This window comes from Zerene cesonia, chromosome 7 (genome assembly GCF_012273895.1).
Source record: "Zerene cesonia ecotype Mississippi chromosome 7, Zerene_cesonia_1.1, whole genome shotgun sequence".
Taxonomy (NCBI): Eukaryota; Metazoa; Arthropoda; class Insecta; order Lepidoptera; family Pieridae; genus Zerene; species Zerene cesonia.
The window spans coordinates 6,881,731-6,907,061 of record NC_052108.1 but is presented as its reverse complement, the minus strand read 5'-3'; the positions used below and the strand labels follow the sequence as shown (position 1 = coordinate 6,907,061).

Below are 25,331 nucleotides of genomic sequence, written 5' to 3'. Positions count from 1 at the left end.
TGCTTTAGCGGAATAACTCAAGTCTAAGTGTCTGCAACTACTTATCTACCCAAAAATATAGGTTCTATTGTAACTTTAATATTAAACACAACGGTTATAAATGCGGTAATACGAGCGAATTCCTACTTATTGCGTAGGTATAACTTCGTCCAATAAGAATTTCAGAACATAAATGAACAACACGCAATGATCCGATATTATTTTTATTAGGCAATATAACATTGATTGCATGTGGCCTTTCAGTCTATAATAGTTTATTGAGCATTTGATTGCTTTGGCATAATATGCAGGAATGTCGCTTTTATGAACAATCGAAATTCCGTAATAACATCTGTTTGTTTGATACCGCGTTAAAACCTATAAATAGGTGCAATTTCCACGACTGTGTCATGACTATTTGTATAATAAAAAGGGCAGTGTATGTCACTGAAAATAAAATATTAAAACGGAAGAAGTTTCTTTAATAATACTCTGACCTATCTTCAAGGAAGAATGTGCTTAGTGCTATTTATTAATGTTATAAATTGTTAATTCTTATAAAGGCGCTATTATCATTTGTTAGCTAACAAAATATTGTTTCTAATAATATGATAAACACATTTCACAGTATCTAACAGGTAAAACGATACCCCAAGATGGCGACTCGCGCTCTTGCTAAAATATATTTTCTACAAGGACATAAATTGTAGGAAGATAGAAGTTGCCTCTTAAACATTACACTGTTTCTTGTGTGTTCGCTTATAAAATGCTTTACGATGGACACAAATATTATTCCTTTTATGTTAAGGAAGTGTGTGATATTAGATACCTCTCTATATCGTGAGATCTTTATGGTTTCTTCGCTAGCGCAATACTACAGCAATATGTAGACGGATAATAGTTTTAGCTGCTAATTAAAGTTATAGCGGTGTACCAGCAAATGCTTTGCAAGATCTAAGTGTTATATTATTACATTGATTGTTGGGTAGAACGTGAATGAATTTATTTGTTCCATTTTAGGAATACAGGCGCGCTATGAAAAGGAACAACCGTTGTTCATTTGGTTTCCATTTAAATAAATTATTAAATCAAGATATATTTCCTTAATATGTGGACAGTAATTTTTTTATATTTTTTAGAGAAAAAAAAAAAAAAAATAGAAATTCTTTTTTCAAAATAAGCGACCATCGTCATGGGAATTAGGATGTTTATAATGTACTTATTGTAATTTTGCGGTTTTATTAATAAACATTTTATCATTTGTTTCAGGTTACAGATTTCTATCAATATGTGTAAACGGTGAGTTACACTTAAACAGTTTATAAAAATTAGATATTTCATTGATATATTGATTTTTATTTATAATTTTTTCATATTATATGACAAAATGTTTACGTATTAAAGGAATATTTAGTACGCGGTATTAAAGTAAATCGGTTCCATAAACCATCTCATTAAAAATAAATAATTAATTTTTACATGCGATCTTACAACTTCACTTCATCTTACAAATCCAATTTGCAATAGATATTTGTATCATGTAATCATCAAATCATAATCAAAACATTTCACAAATATGAAAAGAAAAGGTACCCACAAACTTTCCTATAAAAACAACTGTTTATGTAATAAACAAGGACAATAGTGGAACATAGCAGAATCTCAACACATGCTTCGAGCTAATAAAGAAGTAAGAATTTAAATTTGAATTTGGAACGATCACAGCCGCCCACACACCCATGAGTCAGCCACACTTGACATGATCGTATGACAAGTAGATGTCTCACTAGATGCCGAACAAGCACTACCGTATTGAACAGATCGTGCGGCACGCCTGCATAATGCGCGCGCGCATGCAGCGCCGATTTTTTTGTTGTAGGTACTGGGAATTTTGTAGCGGACGGCCGGTATTCCTGCTATTTTGCACCTTTAGCATTTTCATCTTTGAATTTTGATGTACTTTATAGCAAGTATAAACATTATAGAGATATAAAATGTTGGTATAAATTTTAAAATATTTAAAAGGAATTATTATTTGACTAAATGTTTTATGTTATTAACCACACTAAAAAGATTAAAATTGAAAATAACATGAAAAGTTTCAGAAATTATAGCTTGCTGAATAAAAGGCTAAATTTTACTTGTGCAGAGTTCTAGATACGGTAATTTAAGAGGGACACAAATTCAAAGATGGACCATAAAAATAAAAAAAAAATAAGAAAACGTAACGAGGGCAAATTCATATATCTAATTTCTATGACTGTTCTTCAACCATATCAAAACGGCGAGGACATAGTAAAAGTAAAATAAAAGCTATTTAACTTATAATAAGATATAATGTTATGTTAAGGCTATGAAATATATATAATATTATGATAAGGAATGTGTGTTTACGAATACTTAATTTGTACCTATGTAAAAATTAATAGCTTCACGTACCAACGTGGATGATTACGGATATCTAACCGCGAGGGCATCAACTTTTGCACTTTTACGTTATGTAAATAAAAAAACGAATGGGGTATAGTTTCCATGGTTACCCACGATGCACGTAACGGTAGCCGTCGGTATAATCGCGGCGATGCAGTTTTGTTTTAGAAATTGAGAGGTTCGCTAGTCGTGACATTTGTGGGCCTCATTCCGGATCTCGGCTTGTTGATTCTTCGTGTGTTAGAGAGGCTCGACTTTGCAGTTTCCGTGTTTGTGTCATTGTTTACCTTAAAGGTTATGAATTATGGAGGCGACCGTGGTAACTCTATCAAATCGTGGCGAATATCTCTATTCGGTTTGCTACTTTCTGACTAGGGTTCTGTAAATAATGAACTGTAACCGTTGGTTTTTTGGTTGATACAATGATAAACACAATTTACGAATTGATGTTGTAAATAGTTACTGGTAGAACGTACGGCTGTTGTGATGGTGTAATGCTCTACCGTGAAAGTAAATACGTTATATTTTTTCTCATGTGGCAATTTGTTATTATGTATTTCCTGAATACTGACCCGATCTTATCTTAAAACTATTCTAACCTTTGTATTACTTGAATTACTTGAAATCTACATAGAAGTAATTTTGTATCATATAAACGCTTGCGCATACTGGCAATCTGATATAAAAAGCTTTCGATAATTAAAAATATTATTAATTGCCAAGTAACTGATACGTTATCATGCAATCGAATGGATAATAGAAAATAAAATATAATAGTTTAAAAAAACTATAAAACACGCTTTAACAAAAATCATATTTTGCAAATTGAAAACTGGAATAATTTTATCAAATTAGTGTATTGTCATCGGTCCTCAATAAATCTACAAAGTTTGAACGAAATCTGGCCGTTTAAAGTGGGTCAAAATCGCGCCCAAAGAAGTCAGTTACAAACAAACAAACATACAAACAAACAAACATACAGGTGAAGCTAATAAAAAGCGTGTAATGAATATTGTTTATACGTTCTGAACTGTGTCGGATACAGCTCCGCCCGGCCGACACACCCCCGCTATCTCCTATCTAGTGATATTCATCTGTAATATTAGATTTAATATAAGTATGAAGAAAATACGTTTAACGTAGTTTATGTTCTGAATATAATTGCTATCGTGATTTATAGTGTTTTCTAGTTTCTTTGGTAAACATACACAATGAATTAAATACGTAGATAATTAATATAAAAATCCCAAGATGACATAGGTACATTTTTAATAGGTGGAAATTTAGTAAAATAAAAGGATCACAGGATGCTTTTCGGGAAGCTTACCGATTCCCATTGACCATATTATAATTGCTGAAGATAAATTTTTAAAACCATTCTTATTGATGTGATTATTAAAGTATTTGATTTAGCAAATTTTTTGTAGATGTTAATGACTTTTGTAGATATTAATTTCGTGATCGACGTAAGTTCTTTACGATATTATGCTAATGAAAAAGGACTAGGTAACAAAGTATCAATTAAATAAATATTAAGCTCAATACCTACCGATGTATTATGTTCCAATGTAATCTCTTGATCCGTGAGATAAAGAGATTACATTGTAAAGAAAATAGAACTAGAGATTAGGACAAACTCTATTTTTTATTTTAATTATAATTTGATTCATTTGTCAAATGGCTGTTAATTTTTAAAGATTTATCAAATTATATTTAGAATACGATTATAAAAACCATCTCTCAATGTGCACACATTTAAATATGATTTAATAAACATGACTTCCAATTATCAGTGGTAATTGAATAAAACATGATCGCAGTTAGCTTATTGAAATAAACAAGTAACATTATTTATTATTCAACTAAATGAGATTATAATTATATGGTTAATATTAATAGTTTCCATAGATGTAATATTTTAAAACGATTACATTATACAACATAATGAGTTTATGGCATAAGTGGCCTGGATAAGGAACTTATTCAAATTAAAAAAAAATAAAAATAAAATGTAGGTGACTTGTTTGTTTCTTATAATCAAACATTAATTTACCGTTGTCCGGTCTATAGGGGCTCTACTGACCAATATAAATGAATGAAATTCGTCAAGCTCTTGTATTACAAGGGAGGGCAAAGAGGACGTATACCATTCTATGGTATATTATTTTGGGATTTTTTGTGAAACTGATATTTACAGAATACAATGTGAGTGACATGTATCATAAGAAATCTATGTGTAGACTTGACTAGGTGAATGAGTTGTATTTATGTAGCTCTGAGCACTTGGCTTCGGTCGCGTAGTTGAAAGAATGATAGACAATCCCGGGGCTTCCCCCGGCTGGGTTTGTTCCCGTTCCCATGGGATTTCCGGGATTAAAAAATAATTCGATGTCCTCTCGGGTCGCAAACTAACTCCAATACTAATAAATATACCAAATTTATTTCTAATTGTTTCAGTTCTTTAGGCGTGAAGAAGATAGACAGACAGACTGAATTATCATATCTATAATACATATAAGTTAAGATAACAATGATTATTTCTCTATGAAAATTGAGAAATTCAATGACTGATTTGTTTGTGTTACGGTGCTGTAAAGCTTTAATGTATGTAATTTATAAAATTTGTTATGTCCAATTAACAAAATACAAAATGTTTGGTGTTACTTATCGTATTAGTTTCCTTTTCCAATTTGTCTGATTATATTATGATATACTAGCTGCGTCCCGCGATTTCACCCGCGTAAGTCCGTATCCCGTAGGAATATCGGGATAAAAAGTTGCCCATATGTTATTCCAGTTGTCCAGCTATCTACGTACCAAATTTCATTGCGATTGGTTCAGTAGTTTTTGCGTGAAAGAGCAACAAACGCACACACATCCTTACACACTTTTGCATTTACAATATTAGTCAGAAGATATGATTTGTTTCTGCGATAAAAAAGTCATCATTTATTTTCTGAGTAAAACGATAAAACAGAAGATATGCGATAACATTAGGTTCTCATAATATTTACTTAACGAACACGTGATATTTGCACCAGATATCTTACGTATTCGTAAAACCGTGTGGTTCGCACGACCGTTACAAGTTATTAATAGCAACTCAAAGAATATTAATAAATATTAACCACCAAAGTCGCAGGTAATTCATTAGAGAACACCGTAATGGATAATTAAGTACATCCAACGCCATCCTTTTAAGGAAACTCGCAACTAATTTATAACTTCACCTTGGCGCCAACAAATCTCGTTTAACAAATTAATTATACAGCGCCATCGAATTGAACGTTAACACCTTTTAAATTATTATCGCGTCTTAAGCTTACGAAGTTATGGGTTCGGTTATAATTATTAATGATCTTTATTAATTGGGTCCGAAAGTCTTAGCGCGGTCATAACTTTAAGTCTAACAAATGGATCGGTTAATTATTGATGGCTTTAGGATTTTGTTTATGGATTTAGGTAATTGCCTATGATCATTCTTGTGTATCTATAGTTCTGTTATCAATAGCTTTAAATAATACGATTGCTAAAGTTTTAAGTAGATCCGTATTGTATTTACTTTGTTCTGTTTTATTGTACATTCTATTTACTTTTAGAAGAAGTAACTTCATATGTCTATTGGTGCAAACTGTGTCGTATTATCTAAGATGTGCAGCAATGTTTAGTGTGTATTGATACGATGGTCTAATGTCTTATTTTATTTCTCGTATGCTTAATATTACGCTTTTTAAAATAACAATATTCATATCGATCAGTATAGACGTAACATTAATAATAGATAGGAAATTTATGTAACAACTAGCTGCGTCCCGCGGTTTCACCCGCGTAAGTCCGTATCCCGTAGGAATATCGGGATAAAAAGTGGCCTATATGTTATTCCAATTGTCCAGCTGTCTACGTTCCAAATTTCATTGCGATCGGTTCTGTAGTTTTTTCGTGAAAGAGTAACAAACACACACACATCTTTACAAACTTTAGCATTTATAATATTAGTAGGATTTCATTAGAACATCATCAATTTTGTTTATATCCGCCTCTCGTAGGGACTCTGTTCGATTAGAATCTGGAATAAAAAATATGGCGGATAACAACTATTACTACCTAAATTTAGTTTTTGTAACTCAAAACAAATATGAAAGAAAGAAAGAAAGAAAGAAATGTTTATTTATCACCACACATTTACAGTTAAATTAAAATTAAAATTAAAAAGTGTACTTATGACTAAACGGTGTGGTGCTAAAAAGGGTAACTACTCAGCGTGTGCTACGCGTTATGCGCAGCGCTGATTTTCAGTAGCCCCTTGTTGTAATAAAGAGGAATTATTATATATGAATAATATAATAATTCCTCTTTATTAAATTAATGTATATAAATTAGTAAAAATCTACGCTGAGTTCGGTGATTATAAGTCTATATTATTTCGTCATCCAACGATTCTGAAGCTGTCATTCAATTTCTTATAATAATAACACAACGATTGTAGATAAAAATCAATTATAATCGTTCCAGGGAGGTCTAATCGATTTAACTAGTTAATTAATTATCATCTCTAGGCGGGCTGACGTCGTCTTCTATATTTTGTCAACACATTTGAAACAGCTATATATAACAGAAATTTACGACGACAGAGTGGTCAATACATTGTTTTATGTAAATAAGACAGATAATGTATTTGGCTGACACGTTTGGACATTTTAATCAAGATTGTTTATTGATTTTATGATGCTACATTTATCCTGTCTAGATTTAAAAATGTATGGACGCTTCGATATTATGTTGTCTATAACACACCTACGCTTCGTGTCAGTTTGAGGAGAGGAAAAATGAGTTTTAATTGCATTCGTCAAAGTTTTTACTAGGACGATTCGTCATGTCACGAAAAAACATAAGTCCATTTGTGCAAACTGTCATATAAACCAAAATGATTTATGTTCAGCAATGTTTTTTTTTTATGTATTAATACGATGCTCGAATATCTTATTTTATATCTCGTATGTATAGATATATATTAGATATTGTATTTAATCTAACGTTCAATCTTTTTGTATGAACTATGCTATGATTAGAACTCACACATATATATTAGGTCCACGCTGCAATTTTATTTAAAAATGACGTTCCCAGAGGCCCAGCGGTTGGTTAAGATAAATGACAGCAATTTGTTCCAGCTGATTGGGCTATTGGAGGGATGTATCTTGTTTGATTGTTTTCTCGAACCCTTCCAACTTCTGCAGATAAATGGAAACCATCATCTATCACGATATCCAATCTTCCTTGTGGTTTCTGATGGGTGTGTTGTGAATCTGGAATAGTCCTTGTCAGATAGGAGAAGGTAACGGATGAACGAATAGATAGATAAATCGGTTAATAGTCACCACCGTTTATCGAAATAAAAACTGTTTGTTGTATAAAGAATCGAACATTTAGTTTTTCATGCAAACCAGAAATATTTATAAATGCGAAAAGAGAGAGTATTTGGTGTTCGATTTGTTACCCTATAACACAAATTCTAAAAGATTTTAAAAAGTGGTATTTCATTCATCAATTGAGCTGTATGGAGATACAGCTTGTATGTTATTTTGTTCACACAATTCTCATATTTTACTCGCGTAAACAGATTGTGCATGATAATTGGATATGCGTCAAGCGTGTCGTACTAATGTCGTCATATGTTAGCTGGTGCCGGGGCAGGTGTCATTATGCCATTCTTGACAATTGAGCCCGTCGTGCCTACACTACAGTAGTTTGATCTATGAGCTCGCCTTATGAAATTTCGAATGAATATCGCGTGTATTTTGCAAGTACTTGTAGAAATTACGTCATTAGTTAGCGTTGCAACTAAGTTAATGTCACAAGAAAATGGGTGCAAAATCATAGTACCTAAATTAAACGATAACGTGATTTTGTGAAGATTCTAGTATTTCGAAAATAAGTTTAGTTTTCTAAAATTATAATTTTCTCGCTAACCAAATCTGGCGAAATGTTATTCATCATAAGAAAATTGTTTTGAAATATTGTTATTAATTGCCTTTTCAATTTACAACAAAAACAATCTATCCGAGTAAACTATTACTTAGCACTCAATATATGAGGTATCACATTCACGTTTGATTAAGAACGGCCTAATGAAATTAATCACCGTTGTGTAGCGCCTCTTGACAAATGACCGCGTATAATTTCACACGCCATTATAACAGCGTACATAATAGGGTTGCCACACATTGTTATATATAGTATAGATTGTACTTGATGTTAAACCCACCTTCAATTTTGAAAGTCAACTGAAAAAAATTGTTCAATCATGTTAACAAAATGTGTAAGTTGTGCAGATAAGCTTCTACATATATACTCTTCTGAAAAGTAATATAGAAAGAGACTTTGACAAATAGCTAGCAAATCTTAAGCAACTTTTGTACTTTATATTGAATTCGACTAGCATATTGTCACATTGACATTTTGCAGTAACATTTTGGTTGTTGTTGGGACTGTTTCCTTTTTTCTTACTCTTTTCTGTTATATTTATTCAAAATTTCTTACATGTAACTGATGAAATCCCTCATAGGAGGCCTGTGTACTTGTGTGGAAACATACAAAGGCTGATGATGATGATGAACTGTTCTTCATATAATAACTTACGACTAATTAAATAAAGACCTATGGAATTCTTGGATATGACACTATGAACTGCTTACTCAACCTTCCAGTAGAATAAAATTACAGAGACGACGACGTTATAAGAACCATCTCCAGCATCTTGTATCGCAATTATGCCAACACACTTTCCAGAAAGGTGGTGAGCCTGTGATCATAATGGGCTTCGTATATTTCTAGTGGCGGGGAAACAAGATCGTCGCCAGGCGCGGCCACACCGCCGATAAATCTGCCGCACTTAACTTCCAAACGGTAAATAACTATGGGATTTCCGTGTGCGAGAACGCGATGCGCCCGAGCATAAATCTATGCCCGTATTGTGATATTGTGTTGCCAGTACGCGACGCCGGGGTGGCTGCCCGTCACATAAATACACGCGTCCCTGCCGCTCAATGTCTGGCGTCTGCTCGCTATATCACGCGCGTGAGTTTGTCGATTCGGACGTGTTTCTATTGTAACGAGATGGATTTGTGTGGTTGACGTTGTGGGTATTGTTTGTTTCTTGGCTACTCGATTTGTTGTCAAATTTGGACATATCTGATACTATGTTTGGGAATGCTTAAGATGTCCTAAGATTTTTGTTTTAAATAGCGTCGTAAATAATTCATGAAGATTGAGGAAATATCACTAGTTAAATTAGCGACTTCCCTCTGATTTTCGGAACACATCACACCATGTTATTGCGATTTTATCGTTGAAATTTAAATATCGTCCTATATGAAATGTATGAATATGATAATTTGTTTTGGAACAATTATGTTAGTTAATATCAGCGGAATAAAACAATTGTATGATACTATGCGATGAGACTTGCCGGTTATTATTTTTTTCTCTCTGAAAACCAAATAGTACTAGATCGTGGCAGACATAACTAGCAAGGAACGTCGATCCTTCGAGCCGTCCCGAGCGAGTTTCGCACGTACTAATAGGGCGGGTGTAGGATCGCGATCGCTGTACACGTGTAGGGATGAAATTACCATTATTATCGATCATCTCGCGGCGTCCTAACGATCCACAAGGTGCCTGCGCCGGCTTATCCTTGCACACCTCCCGTTATGTTATTGCCATTTACTTTGAATTTATTTTATCAAAGCGTTCAGCGGGACGGCCCGGCGTACCCCGTTTGTCAATTATTGCCACTTGGATTTTGAGAAATTTTCACTTATAGAACGTTTTTGCATGTGTGTTTTGATTTGATGATTTACATTGATCGTGTTTATTTAAAATAATCTTTGAAACATTCAAAAATTTACTTAATAAACACACTGTTTGCTGCAGATATTATGTCATAATAACATGTGTCCTTATTATTTTTTAAATTGAATTATGATATCATATATATTGTAATACAATAGCTATGAACTATTTCCAAGTTCCCTTCTAGATATTTTCTATGAAATAAATTTAAGCATAAAATGGGGAAAACAATTTAATGTTACCTCAACTGCTTGTTATAAATTACACTATCATCTTTAGAATAAAGCGTCTCGCTTATTACTAGCATTGGAATAGGGCATGAATTTTCTGCACCTCAAATTGGTAGTTATCGCTGTTTCGCCCTTTTGAGATTACACGGTGCCAGATCTAGGCCATGGATGGTGTTGCCAATTATTGCATATTAACTAAATTGATTTCGACGCTCATATTTTATTAAACGGCAATACGACGTGCTTATAGGTGCCGTATGATTAATGCTTGCACTCGAGCGTCGTTGCTCGTTGCGCGCGAATTATTAAGATCGCTTTGTTATTTTGTCAGTGCGATGTTAATTTTATTTAGTGGCCGTGAAATTGGACGCCGTTCTGTTTTGCACATTGCGAGATAATTCGCATTGAGAACTTCAATAACATTTGTCACGATGCTCTTGGCTTTTATTGTCTACGCTTAAGATATTGCGCTCATCGGTCTGAAATATTGCAAATCTATCTATTAACGACCTTTTGCTTTTATCCTTATCTATCGTGGATTCCTGTTTGTGTTTGTTGCAAATTGTCAATGCTCTGTTGAATGTTTTGATGGAATTTATGTGAGCAATGAATATTCAGAGTACTATGCGTTAGCGTCAATTTGTCAATTTATATCCGCCCAAAAGATGTCGCCGTGAGAAAGTTTTGTTATTTTAAATTTATGTTTCGTTATTTTGTATTATGCTAATTGAGTTGCTTTCTGTACGAGATAAAGTAATGTTTTGTGGCTCTATTAGCGTTAGTGTCCGCTTATTAAATAATCCCCGTATCGTACCAGCATATCTTGGTCCTTCATTAACATATCAACACTCGAGTTCTCAGGTCTCTCTCAAATCAGTTAGTAGTATTTATGTTATTGATATGGCGGCGGCGGAGTCGGTAACGTAAATCCCAGTTTATCAGGATTCCACTGGCCCGTTGTTTCAGGAATTGCAGCCTCGTGTGTAACTGATTGCAGTTACGAATTATTTTGCACGCGCTTATCGCGTCCACTACATGGCTACTCGTTGCAGACCGTACTAGACTTCGACTAATTTAAATTATGCAATGGAAGTTCCTTTGGAAATTTATATACTACACGCAGGTTGTAGCCCATTAACCTATCTTCTTATGATAATTAATGCAACATTTAAAATAAGGTCTTCTGTCCTACTTCTACATATACGAGTCTATAGGATGTTAAGACACGTACTTTAGAAACAATAATTTGCATCCAGCAAAATTCAAGACGCGCACTAGAATGCTATTATTTTTCTCTTTAGGTGTTTCTTTTTATGCCAGGTTCATAGCCAATCAATATACAAATGTAATATACTCGAGTATAATTTGAGATAATTTAAAAGATGGGTATCAATTGTAATGTTGAAAATGATTCACTGTATGAAAAAATCCTTCCGAAAGTATGTAATATATATAGTAAATAGATACTACATAGATATCGTAATAATGTCTCTAAATATACATTTCACATAGCGCAGCTCCGTAAATTGTCCATGGAGCTTGCCGTATTACATGTCCCTTGGGTGAAATTATCTCTTTCACTTCTAAGCTTCAACTCATGAGTCACCAGCAACAGTATTAATATGGTACTTTATGGGCTCGAATTTATATTACTTAGGCACATGATTTCCACATTCTTACGTGTGCAGTTAGCTCGCATACACCTCTATAGGTGCAGCTTGGTAGCCCCGCGGCGTTTGATGCGAAAGTAAATAAATGTGACTAGTTTATATACTAAGTCATGCAATCCCTTTATTTTACTGCCAATGCCCATCTCTATAGCTGGAGGTCTTTTATTGCTTTGTTTATTGGAGGAAATCGTAACAAGTTATTTAATGTATTATTGCAGTTGTATTTTATGACGTTAGCGACGCTGTTAGCTTTTATTAGATTTTTTTGTGAATAATTAATGACATATACGTTATGTTCATGTGCTTACATTAAAAAATAGTACTGTTTATATATATTCCTACAAAAACAATTCTAATATCATACGGTTATACAATTAAAATAATGGCCAGTGATGTCGCTTCGTGGGAATTGAACAGTACTTTCCACAAGTGCGAAATGACATTTACAATGGTATAGCCCGGGCAAGTATTCGCTTAATTAGACCGTAAACTCTATTTCTGCATCATTACAGCGCTCTAAGCATTGCCGTGCCAAATACCCAGTTATTTATGTGAATTATTAGTAAATCGCATGCATCGCTTTATAGCTTTATATAAAATTCGAATTGTACGTGATCAGACTGAGATTTTGAAAGATGGAATCGATGCCGATTTAGGTTTATGTTATTGGCCAAGCTTTACGTCAGAATTAATAGCGTAATTGCATTTGACGGCTGGATTAAATAAATGTTGGTATTATATCTAACAAGCGGGTAAATCGTGTTGCTCTTTCTCGCAATTTAGATACTTGATATTAAAGTGTGGCTTGATAAGTTGGCTGGAACTTTTACTATTACGGTGTGCTCTTTATTTATTTCTCAGGGAGATCAAATATTCTGTTTGATAAGAGGTTTTGTTGGGTGCTCGTAAAGATGCCAAATGTAAAAGCATGCTGTTGACTTTTCGTTTAGAAATTTGCACGTTTACGGCACTAACAGTCTATACAATATTTTTTTCATTTTTTTTTATAAATTTTTCAATCAGCAACCCTAACAGAGCGCTAAGAATTTACCACCTCATTAAACATTAATTGCTTTGACTAAAACGTTGCTTACAAAGCCGGCCGGCGTCAACCGCCTTATTAAATGCGAATTCCCACTAACAGGAGATTAATGCCCAAATCGGTCGTATCGCGTGCGACTTGGACTTTCACAGACGAGATTGGTGGTGATAAAAGCTATTGGTGTCAGCCGCTCAGATTGTGCGGGGCGTAGGTACCTGAAAGCGCATGTAGCGCCTATCTCCCAGACACGGGCCATGGGCTAAGCAAATACTGGCGTGGTGTGATGTATGGGCGACGTTAGATTTGTTGATGCGAAGGATGAGTGCTCTTTTTTGGCTTGTAGATATTTTTCGCGGGGAATTAATAAGTCGGTGTGGGTTATAATCTTGTATCACGCAATGATAGGTACATTGAGTGATACAAAATGTACCTACATGTTAAAAATGGCATAGCTTCATTCGTTAATGACCTCTTTGAATACAATTGAAATTTGTTTTATATCAATCGAAATTGAGTTTGGTCATTGCCGTAAATACATTCTATTGTAAAAATTCGTTCTGAAAAGGCTTCAGAAAAATATCAATAAAGCATCCTTACTTGTAAAGTAAGTACATGTTGTAGTTGGCTGTTTAATCTTATAGTCGTCAATAGTAATTATCGCTCCCAACTACATTTATATATCCAATGTAATGCATTTGAATATTAATTTGTACAAAGACAATTTAATTTTAATACCTCGTAATTATAAACCATAAAACAATATCTATAAATGGACACCTGCATTGACTATTCTACGATTAGATTTTAAAGGCTAATATATTTGTAAATTTAAAATTTTCGTCACTCGATTTCGAAATCAATAAATACTTCGTAATTCAGATATTTTCTGATTTAACTTCTCTGCTGCACTGCAAACTGAAACTGCTGCGGTTTAGGTTTAGATGCAGCATAGAAACCTCGTGATGTATCGTGATGATTCACAATTGAAGCAAACGAATACTAACAGCTTCTAGCAGTCTTTTCTCGCGACAGAATTTACAACCGCGGACTGTTTCAAAATGCCGGTGGGAGAACCGCGAATCCGCATCAAATTTATACAATGAACTTACATACCTATATTATCGAATGACACACAGTTTTTTAATCGTCATCCGTGCATCTTGGGCTAATTTGAGGACTAGTGGTTTATCGCTTGCTGGAAAAAACCGGCCATAAACTGTATCAGAATTCTATGTTAGTAACAATAATGGTGTTATTTAAAGAGGGAAAAATAAAATCAATATGAGACTCTATATCTTAGTCATTTGATAGGAAGATCGGTGATAATAAACTCCTTTCCTATGTGGAGTGCCCATGCTAGTAACGACAAACTTGTTGCAAAGGAATCCTCATGATAAAATTACTGTAAGACTTTCAAACACTGTCAATACATTGTATTATGCTAAGTTTTTCAACCATTTTGGCGCATAAAGTTATAAAACCGGATTATCGCACCGGGGAAGTACCACACCCCCACAGAAGACCGGCGTGAAATAGCATTCTGCTGTGTTTCGTTCGGTGAGTGGGGGAGCCGGAGGCCCATATCCTTTTCCTTATCCTTCCCAGTCCTTTCCTTTATTCCTATCGCCAATCCTTTCTTAATCCCTTCCCAAAAAGTCGGCAATCCAAATGGATTCTCTACGACTCTACAAATGTAGAGGCGCAAGGTCTGCAATGGACCTTATGCCTCTCCAAATGTTCATGTGCGGTGGTAGCGCTTACCATCAGGCGTCCCGCCAGCTCCATTGCAAACTGTAACATATTAAAAAAAAAATTGATTTACATTGTAAAAAATAAATTAAATTGTAAATTGCATAAGTGAGGGTGAATTATATGTGGGTATTGGCTTATTAAGGGCCAGGGTATCACACCGGCTCTTTCCGTGATTTAAAAATTGCAACAGTTATCATACTAATCCAAAGGAGACATACATAGTTAAGGTCATAAAAAGGCTCAATGATTTGGCATGTATTGGCAACCGCAGCTCGCGCCGTATTCGCTCCTCACCTGCACCGCGCCTTACCTTTCACCGTCTAGAGATACTGCCCGTGCAGTCGGGATCCCTACGCCTCATTACCATATACTGCGCCCGTGACAGCATCGCAATTAACTATCTGTTTATTGTTGTTGAATTATAAACGACGTCGCATGATATCACTCCCGTGTGCAATAGAAAGCTAGCTCAGTCTAGCTTTTGAATTATTGTTGTATTCAATTTATGTTTGGGTCGTGTGTGTGTGTTGTGCTTGGTAGCTGCGGCGTGATAGAATCAATATTTTAAGGTCGCTATTATGGTGATATCCGGTGGTAATAAATGTTAACATTGCTATGAAATATACAGTCATATTGTAGAGGATAACTGTAAGTCTGTCGTGTATTTATGGTATAACCTCAATATCAAATTTAGTATGGTTTATGCATTAATAAGCAAATAAACATCGATTTTTCAACAGGAAGACAAATATAATGTAGTGCAATTTTAGATATTGTACAGGATGCATTTAAAATTAAAATTGAATAGCTGTTTTAAATATAATTATACATAATTGTTGATCGATATAAATAATTACGGAATAACCGCATATTACTTTTTGATTTGCCCTTCGAATTGAAAAACAAAATTAGTTATCCGGTGTTGTGCAGATGTATTTATCAAAATGGATTCTTGTGTTATATTTTGCGTATTTCCTCCTCTAACAAGTCCAATCAAAAAGTAATTATAACATCTATCCCACAGTTCAGTACATTAAGCCAACGCAATTAATTAATATATAAATAGTTTTGACATCGCATAAATCCAGCGAGCGTTATCTCCAATTTACGTCGTCAGATCAGCGGATCAAACATGCAACCTTTCACGATGTTTACACACAACCTTTCATACGTTCTGGTTTCGGAACAACGCGAAACAGATTTTGCTAAATACCGCCTCTAATGAGAAATGTCGTCGAGTTAATCTCATTTATCTAATGTGTCATAGAAACTAAATGTTAGCCGCTTTTGGAACGTCACGATCGGATGGATCCGTGTTATTAAGAAGCAGGTGAGCAGATTGTGTTTCGTGAGATTCACATCGTTATTATGTTAATTTGAATTATTGAGATGGTGGTTTATGTTGGCAAAATGTGTACGATTGATAGATTCCTGGTACGATCGTGGCCTAATTCGTGTCACTATATGTACTTTTACTAAATTTATTTCAATCGATATTTTTAAGTACATATCTGTATTTGATTTGGGAAGGGAAATTTCAACCTACCTATCTGAAATTTTATATCGCCGTTTGAAAATAGAACGTTTGAATCTAGAACTTACATCACTGCAACTTGCACACGGTTATTGGAAGTGATTTTTATGTTAATTTTTAGATTTTTAATTTATATTAATCTAATTTAAATCATTGGTAATTATTAAACGTCATGAAGTCATGATCAAGAGTTCGTTGATTGAAATTAGAACAAACAAACCGGACGTAGCTACACGTATACAATACATCGATAACACATTATCAGCGAGAGTGTTTCGAAGTATATGCGTCGCCTGAAGATATATTTTACGAATCTTCTTAATTGACTCATAAACGCGTGTTGCGTTTCCTGTCCAGTGAATGCTCGGAGCGAAATTTTGTGAATAAATTATGGTGCCATCGACAATAATGTTGATAAGTTTCATTCGAATTACGGCCGGAGATGGTGGTATGACTTATGTTATATGGATAAATATTATTGCAAAGATTACTTTACTCGGTTAGTGGTTCGCGATTGTACGTAGATCTATGCTTTCTGGGTACCTGGTATATATAAATTAGGTACAATAATACCGATTCTGTTCTAAAGATAAATTATTGTAAATATTTTAAATTTACTTGTTACAAATTACGTTAATTGTTCATATCAAATATATGGGGTCACAGGTGTGATGATGATGATGGTGTAAGATCGAAAAGTATCCTTATAACAAGTAGGTAGGTGTCATAATAAATATTTATAGTAGTATAATTTCTCTCAACGAAGATGTGGACTGAGGAGAGAGGGGTCTTTGCCCAGCAATGGGACAGCTGTATACAGTACAATAAATACGTGAAAGTTGTCCTTTGGGTAAGGACCCATTCGTAGTTTTCAAACGTATTCAATACCACGACCCTAGAAGCTGGAACTTACACCACACACATAAAATAGATAAAGAAATATAGATAATTTTTTGTTCGCTCCCTATAAACGCGCCACTTGACGGTGCGCGTATCGCCAACAATCGTCACTCAATTCATACTCTTCGTGATAAAAACTGGAACTGGTAGTGGAACGAAACTACACTTAATATTTTGTAGAATATCAGTTGGTGCATTACTCTTGTTGACATCTTAATAACGGCCTCTCCCACAGACACGAATTGTGGATTTATGGCAACACGACGGACATTCCTCAACCAGCTAATCATTTCAGACGCGATGTATTCCGGACTTGAAGTGTTATTGTTTGAAATGTAGAATTCATCTTAATATATTACGTCTTATAAAAAGCTCGAATCAAGGAATATACGAAGGCAGAAAGAAAGTGCAACATTTTTGTGCTTAGAAATTCCTTTAGGTTGAATAAAGTTTGTATTTATTTGACTATTATCAACTCGTAGGTAAAAGAAACTCATCTATACAAGAATGGTTCAATGTCACTATAGTATAATAAACAGCTAAATATCTTAATTAAAGTCGCCATTAGCATCGCTAGTAATTATAAATAAATAGTAGCTCTTTTCTTAAAATACACCACGATAAAATAACAGGATACAAGCATTATTTTCAATGTTTATAAACATTCCACACCACGTAATTGCCGATAAGAGAATGTGGAGCTTTGGAAATTATTACTTCTCAATTATAATGTACAACGAGATAAGATATCACAAGACGAACCAAATATGCAATTGTGTAAACATATCACTGTCGGCATATAAAAATAACAATCTTTGAAAGCAATAAAGTCGGTTATAAACAAAAAACGCGATACGTTATCTTCGCGGCTATAGTTTTTACGACTAGTCTGTCATATTTTTGTCATTATGCTAAGCACTTACACTCCGCATCAAGATAAGCAGATGAGAGACGTTCATATAACTTGATTAGTCTGTCATATGGAGCTTATCGGCCATCATCGGCGTTCGGCTATAAATTTGAACCGTCATATCTAAAATTAATGGCGCACCGAATAACAATTAACAGCGTATGAATTGGACAATATTTTGCATAACACGTGACAGTGAGGCGTGTTCCAATATCTTGAGCATATATATTCTTGATACACCTGCAAGACCCCGCCCACAAGATTAGCCCCCCGCGCACCTTTCACCCTCTTGAGTTTGAGTTCCTCGCCATCAAGAGACCATTCCACGTTCAGACGCCGTGGACGGTGGTCGTTGGGTCATTTCGTTGGTGTTTTAAAGTGTCGTGTGTTGCCTCGTTGACTTTAGTGAATTATGAACCATAGTTATAGTTAGTTTTTACTATTGATTGCTACTTTACTGGCACGGAACATGTAAGTTTCAGATTTGTTTATAATTTAAAGTTGTGTTATGTTCAGGCATGTATTATTAAAAAAAAAATATTTACGAAAATAAATGACCAAGCTTTTTATTAATCATTTTATTATTAGTTATTTACTTGATGTAAAAGTTTTCAACTTGTTGCCGCAAAGTAGACGGTTATGTCACAAGACTAATCGCGCAAGCGCAAAAACTTTCAGTTTCAAAAGTGTTTTTATCTGAAATGATAATAACACTGGATTTTAAATTGAATCACAAGTAGAACTAAAGAGCACATTCATTATTTATAAATATTTGCCGTAGTTTCTTCTCCTTAATTTAACATTTTCATAAATTTAATATAATATATTCTCAAAGCTAACTAGCCCCGCGTCGGTAGCTTGTAATTATGTCGCTGTTCCTTTTATCGTCGTTAGACAATGTCATAATTTTCGCATGCTATCTTTATGACGAAGCATAATGAGTCTGGTACGTTGTTACTAGAATTCTATATCTTATATATAAAATAAATTACAATAACCCGTACCTTAAAGTAATTAACATTGCTAAATTTGACTGAAACACCTGCTATTATAAACTAGCTGCGCCCCGCGGTTTCACCCGTGCAAGTCTGTATCCCGTGGGAATACCGGGATAAAAGTTGCCTATATGTAATTCCAGTTATCCAGCTGTCTACGTACGAAATTTCATTGCAATCGGTTCAGTAGCTTTTGCGTGAAAGAGTAACAAACATACACACAGCCTCACAAATTCCCATTCGCATTTACAATATTAGTAGGATTAGTAGGATAGTTGGATTTGCTAATATTTTATTTTTTTACTTTTTTATATAATAATACGTGAAACATATATTATCTAATATTTTCAATTGATAACTATCACAACATGTTAAGGTGAAGAAATGAATATAAATAACACTAGAGGTTCGTCCCCGACTCTGTTCGTGATGCATAATATGTATTCAACGGTGAAAAAATATTTGGAATTGGTCCAGTAGTTCCTGAAATTAGCGTGTTCATATTATTTCTTCACCTTTATATTATCAAGTGCAGTAATAAAGAGTTGTAATTGAACATAATAATATAGTTGTACTAGTATGCTATTATGGAGTTTCCAAATAAAAATATATAGTAAGTATAGAAATTCATCGTTAAAAGTTGTTAAAAAATATCTAAAACGTATCTATGCTATGAAAAGTGGCAAAGACGTAGTGTGATCCAGAAAACGCAATGCTGTTTTCAAACGGTGACTCCTAAAAGTGAGAATCGCGATGTCCCAAATGATAGTGTTGTGGAAACTATGCGAACACCACGAGAATATAGCATTGTTCATTAACAATGACCCGGCGACAACCGAATTACGAATCCGCATGCTGCTCGCGTGTTTATCTTATTTTTATACGGATAACGGTATATCATGTTTTTTTTTTTCGAGATTCGGGTTTTACGCAATTAAGCTCTCGTGTCTGTAAAATACGCTACTTTCATTAAAGTTAACTGATCTAGCATCCACTAGAAAGTATAAACTGTTTTTGTTATGACAACAATGAGAAGACGGTGCGTATAGCGATGGTAATTATGAATTTTTGGTTTTGCTCATTATAGCAGCAAGAGTGTGTAGAAATAAAGAAAGTTGAAATATGCTTATAGTTTTCTGTATGATAGATATTTTGCCAAAATAAAATGAAAAGAATGATATCCCGTGGAGGTATAAGTATTGTATAGTTTTATTATTTATTTTATCTTATGAAAAAACTTCGTATTTTGTTCATATTGATCGCTTATTATATGAAGGAACACCTACTTATAAACTTTTATACAAATTAGTTCATACAGGGACAATACATAAAAAAATAGTTTTTAAAGCAAAAAAATCTTTCGCCTAATATACGTACTTACACATTGCATATCACATGCATCGTCATGCAGACCTGTTCCGCTAAGCATAACAAGTCTAGGTCGTCAGGAAGTTGTTTAAAAATCAAATCTAAATTTATTTCCCACAAGACACATAGAGTGAGTTAATAAATATGCAGGAAGAAGTTTTATTTTTCGTATCGTTATATAATTTTATAGTAATACAATAAACGTACTATTGCATATAAAGTTGAATCGAGAGCAGTAAATTAGAAGACATTGGGTGCCCCGTGGCGCCCACGCGGGTGACTCGTTAATGAGATATGATGATCTAGCCAGCGTGATAATGTGCAAATTGGGGTGCACTTTGTGAAACTAGATCTTAATTGTATGGACTCAAATTCGCTTTTACGTTAAATTGTAATTCACATGACTCAATATTAATGGGCCTATCACATAAACTTAGGGCCTATTAAACAACAAATTTAGTAAGACAGAAATGTGTAATTAGCTAGGCTACATTTGGGCTACAGGCTGTAAGTTTCTATATTCTGTTGGCAGTTCATTTGTGCTGGTTAATAATTGCTCTATGACTCTATATCACTTTTCTCATATTTTACGTAGCTGGTTTAAATTATGAGGGTAAGATTATAAATAATATTTTCGTTTAATGAAGACGTGAGTTAGGTTTATGATGATAAAAATGCTATATGCATATCATATAGAGAAGATGCTTTCCTTTTGTCAATATGTTTATTATGAATTAAACAATTGCATAATACGTCTTCGATGCCGGGTGATTATCAACGATTATACGATTTCACAGCCCAGCCGCTTCGGCCCGAACACGTCCGTGTTAAACAGCAAATTAATTGATAGCAGTATACAATAAATTAACACGTTTTTAATTAAGCTCGTTCATTATCACTTAGCTGGTTTCTATTCCACCACTAGACCCTTTAATAGGTATAACGTGACTACACATGTGCCCATCTGGCGCTTTCATCTATCCATTCGCCCACTTAATGTGATACTGATTTGTGATCTTTATGTGCCCTTTGTTGCATTCTTTCATTTAGTTTGCGCTTTATCCTGAAAGGATGACTTTCGATCCCTTGTTAGTGAATTAAAATTAAGATGTACCTCAGCGTTCGCTTAGTGCTCTAATATTCTAATCTCTTATTTATGATAGTTGGTCAATTTGTTTTTAAACGTTTAGCTTCTACGTAATTACCATTTGTTGATAATGTTTGTAGTGGAATAAAAACAATTATATAGATTTCATAGCCGCCATTCGTACTTATTAGCATAAATCAAGTTGAATGGAAAAAATGGGTTTCTTTAACGCAAACATATACCAATTATTCATGATTATTGACGAGGCAATTACGTACAGAAGTGTCGTAAAGTAGATATCGTTTTCAAATCAATGTAAAATAATAACTTCGAAGTGGGTCACTCTATTATTATGCATATCATATCGAACAGTAATTGTTCATAAATTGTATTGATTTAACCGGTCCACACAGCAGGAAATCTTCAATTATAAATACGTCTCTCTTAATTCGCACTCGCATAACGACGGTTTTGTGCGTGTATGAGTAACATCCGGCAAAGACATCTGTTCTTTCTGCTCTTAGCTCCAGTTATCAGTTGATGTCATCCTTCATCCACATATCTTCGATGTCGATGTACGAGTGGTTAAATTAAGTGATCGTCATTTGAATTTGAATCGAGGTAGATGACATTACAACATTATGTCTCAGATGGCTCCGTTTTTCATGTAGGTACTTTTCAAAAGCTCGTATTCTGATACTGTTATTTAAATTTAAGTGAAGGGACACAAGTATATTACCAATGTGAAGTGTCGTATATAATGCTAAAGTCTAACTGTAATTCTAACAGAACACAGCGAGCGAATGCTATACTTAAATCTTCTAATGTTCAAGATATTATTCCTATTAAAATAAATGGCATAAGAGACAAAGTTGTTGGGTAACGGAGCGCGATATCAAATCTCACAACGAAAATGACAGACACGCCACACTCACGCGAACGTCTCGAAACTGTTCCGGTCATTTGGTCACGATCTAACATTCTAACACATCTGCGCACGGAATTTAAAAATAATATTTGCTCAGAGTTCGTACGTATATCGATTCTGATCTCCGTTATAATTACTTATTTCGATTCGTTTCACTCGGCGCCGTTCCGATGATTTATACCAGTTGGATATTCTACCTTTTAGCCACCATTTATCTCTCATTCGTTCTGAATTATGTAAATGTTTTACGATAGCCTCTTTAATATCGTAGGTTCGATAGCGTTATGTGATTTATTGGCGGCTCGTATACATATGATGCATGGTTCTTACTCTATTTGACGTGAGATGGATGTGTGTGCCGGAGTTCCTTATTGCTGTCGTTTGTACAAAATTTAGTGGACACGATATGTCGTTGTCGCATCGATGTCGTTTATTCTCAAATGTCTTGAAATAATGGTGATTTATTGATTGGGGACTTCAATGATAATGTGAATTACAATAATGTTCTAACGGGCTCTCTTTCTGTAGTGGTAGCATAGTAGTATGGTTTAAATTTGAAATTTCAACTTTTATATTTTGAGAGAATGTGTATTATTGAATTAAATGTGTCATGTATTTAATTAAAATATAGTCATTTTACACCATTCAAGAACGGTTGGATTTTAATGAATTTTTGTTTGATGGATTGTCTCCGCTTGGAGTAGAATAACAACTTAAATAATAAAAATGAAAGCTGACAAAGTAAACCTAGACGGAGCCTAGAGGAGCGCGAGAACTAGTGTTAATAATATGGAAAAAAATATTCTGTAGGTATAACATTTAATATATGTAACTAGTTAGTAACTGACTTCTAATTACTTATTTTACATAATGTGTAACTTAGATTTATAATTATAAATTGCTGCATGCATAGTAGGTAGATATGCATCTGATACTTTCTACTGCCACGGCCATATTTATTTAACTTGTTACGATGCAAGACTAGTTTGATTAAATAAATGAAGTGGATTTTCTAGGAAATGTTTAAATAGACTCGGGTTCATAAAGCAACCATCCACGACATTCGTTTTAGACAAGACTTAGCATTATTTACGGTTGAGCCATGTCGTCAGGGCGGTGATACATCCGTATTTGCCTCTAGCACGGCTATTAATTTGTCATCATTCAATATTGCGCATGATATTTAAAATTTATTACCAGAGATAAAGCGTTATCAAGCGAGATTTACTGCGCGTTCATAACTTTGATTTAAACACACCAGTAGCGGTGATAAAAATGTCGCTCGAACACTAAACCCAATTCTTTATCATACATCACAAACAATTGATCATAGTTTACGAACCCTTCACGTCTTAAGTGCGCGATATATTTGTTCCGATGAATGTGCACTAACTAGCGGTGGCGGTGTTATTTATGACAGGCGATACTATCAACCCGCACTTGTCCATCACTAGAATACCAGATGGACTCGGCGTACCTGGTCATAAAGCACAGAGAGTGAATCTAAGCCTTCGCCCTTTTCAATTGAAATTAAAATTGCCGAGCAGTGCCGCTGTAATATCGTCCGTTGTCTATGGTCATCCATCACTCAAGGTTCCGCGCGTAACGAGCCTTTATTCGAAAGTATATGCGCCTGCGACCGTTTTTACACCCTCCGAAGTTTTTTATTGATGGATCACGAATTTGTATTAGCTTATCGTCTTCAAATATATATCTTGATCAATGCTTGTCTGTTCCGTTTAAAGGTCTACAACCTACCATTTTCTTATCTGCCGTTCATCTCGCGCATGTGTTAAGTATCCTATAATAGACTGTGTATTCGTGTTTGTTTTTTTTTTCTGAATGCGGTAGCTTGGAAGGGATAAAGTGTATCAGATCGGCATAACTGAATATCCAATCAGACCCCACGTAAATCAGCGATGTTGCGTCTTAAGAAATTGCCCTAACGACTGTCAGATTGTATCGCAATATTGACGTTTCAATACAATGCCGTGCATCAATCAGAGGGGGCTGACGTATAGAAAACGACACGCCTCGTCTGTCTTTAAGCCAAACGTGTATGTAAATAACATTTAAAAGGGTGTAATAAATTTTGCCATGTCCTCGGTAAGATTGTGTGTAAATTACTAAACAAACTATCCTGCGTTCACATCGTTATATATTTGAGCATACGGAGCGTGTCCACGGGTGTATATTTATAAATTATATATTAGTAACTGTTTTTATTTCCAATAAACAAATTTAATTCTAGCGATGTTAATGAAGACTGATGTTATAAAAATATGTTTAATTCCTAGTCGACATTAAAAAAATTCGCTAGTAGCAATAAAGCGACGAAATTTGAATCAATTTGCATTAACGTTTTATGATGTTATATTATAATCCCATACCCGTCTAAAAATTATTCAAGAACATATTCATAGCCAATTTTGATAGCTGTATCATTATACCGGTTCCTTTCATCGATAATTTTTTATATTATATTAATCAAAAGTTGGAAGCGATTCTGTGGGAAACTAGATGAACTGTTTCTTGGTCTAGTTTTACTGTCGTTTGTGGGAAGCTGTTTTATAATACTATTTATACTTAGTCTGGCCATAAATACTGTTACACTTAATTATAAAAAAATATTACATTTGAATTTCGAATCTGTCA

At 34.3% G+C, this 25,331-nt stretch overlaps 1 protein-coding gene across 2 annotated transcripts in view; it reads left to right on the top strand.

Moving 5' to 3' along the window:
- Positions 1 to 25,331, top strand: part of LOC119840793 (protein N-terminal asparagine amidohydrolase) — a 66,100-nt gene that overhangs the window by 13,344 nt on the left and 27,425 nt on the right. The window contains exon 2 of one of the 2 annotated variants that reach the window (XM_038367540.1): positions 1,249 to 1,278. The gene's annotated coding sequence lies outside the window, so the exon portion shown is untranslated. Of the gene's footprint in view, positions 1 to 1,248; positions 1,279 to 18,620; positions 18,770 to 25,331 lie in introns of those variants that run through there. The other variant, XM_038367539.1, reaches the window with a different exon arrangement.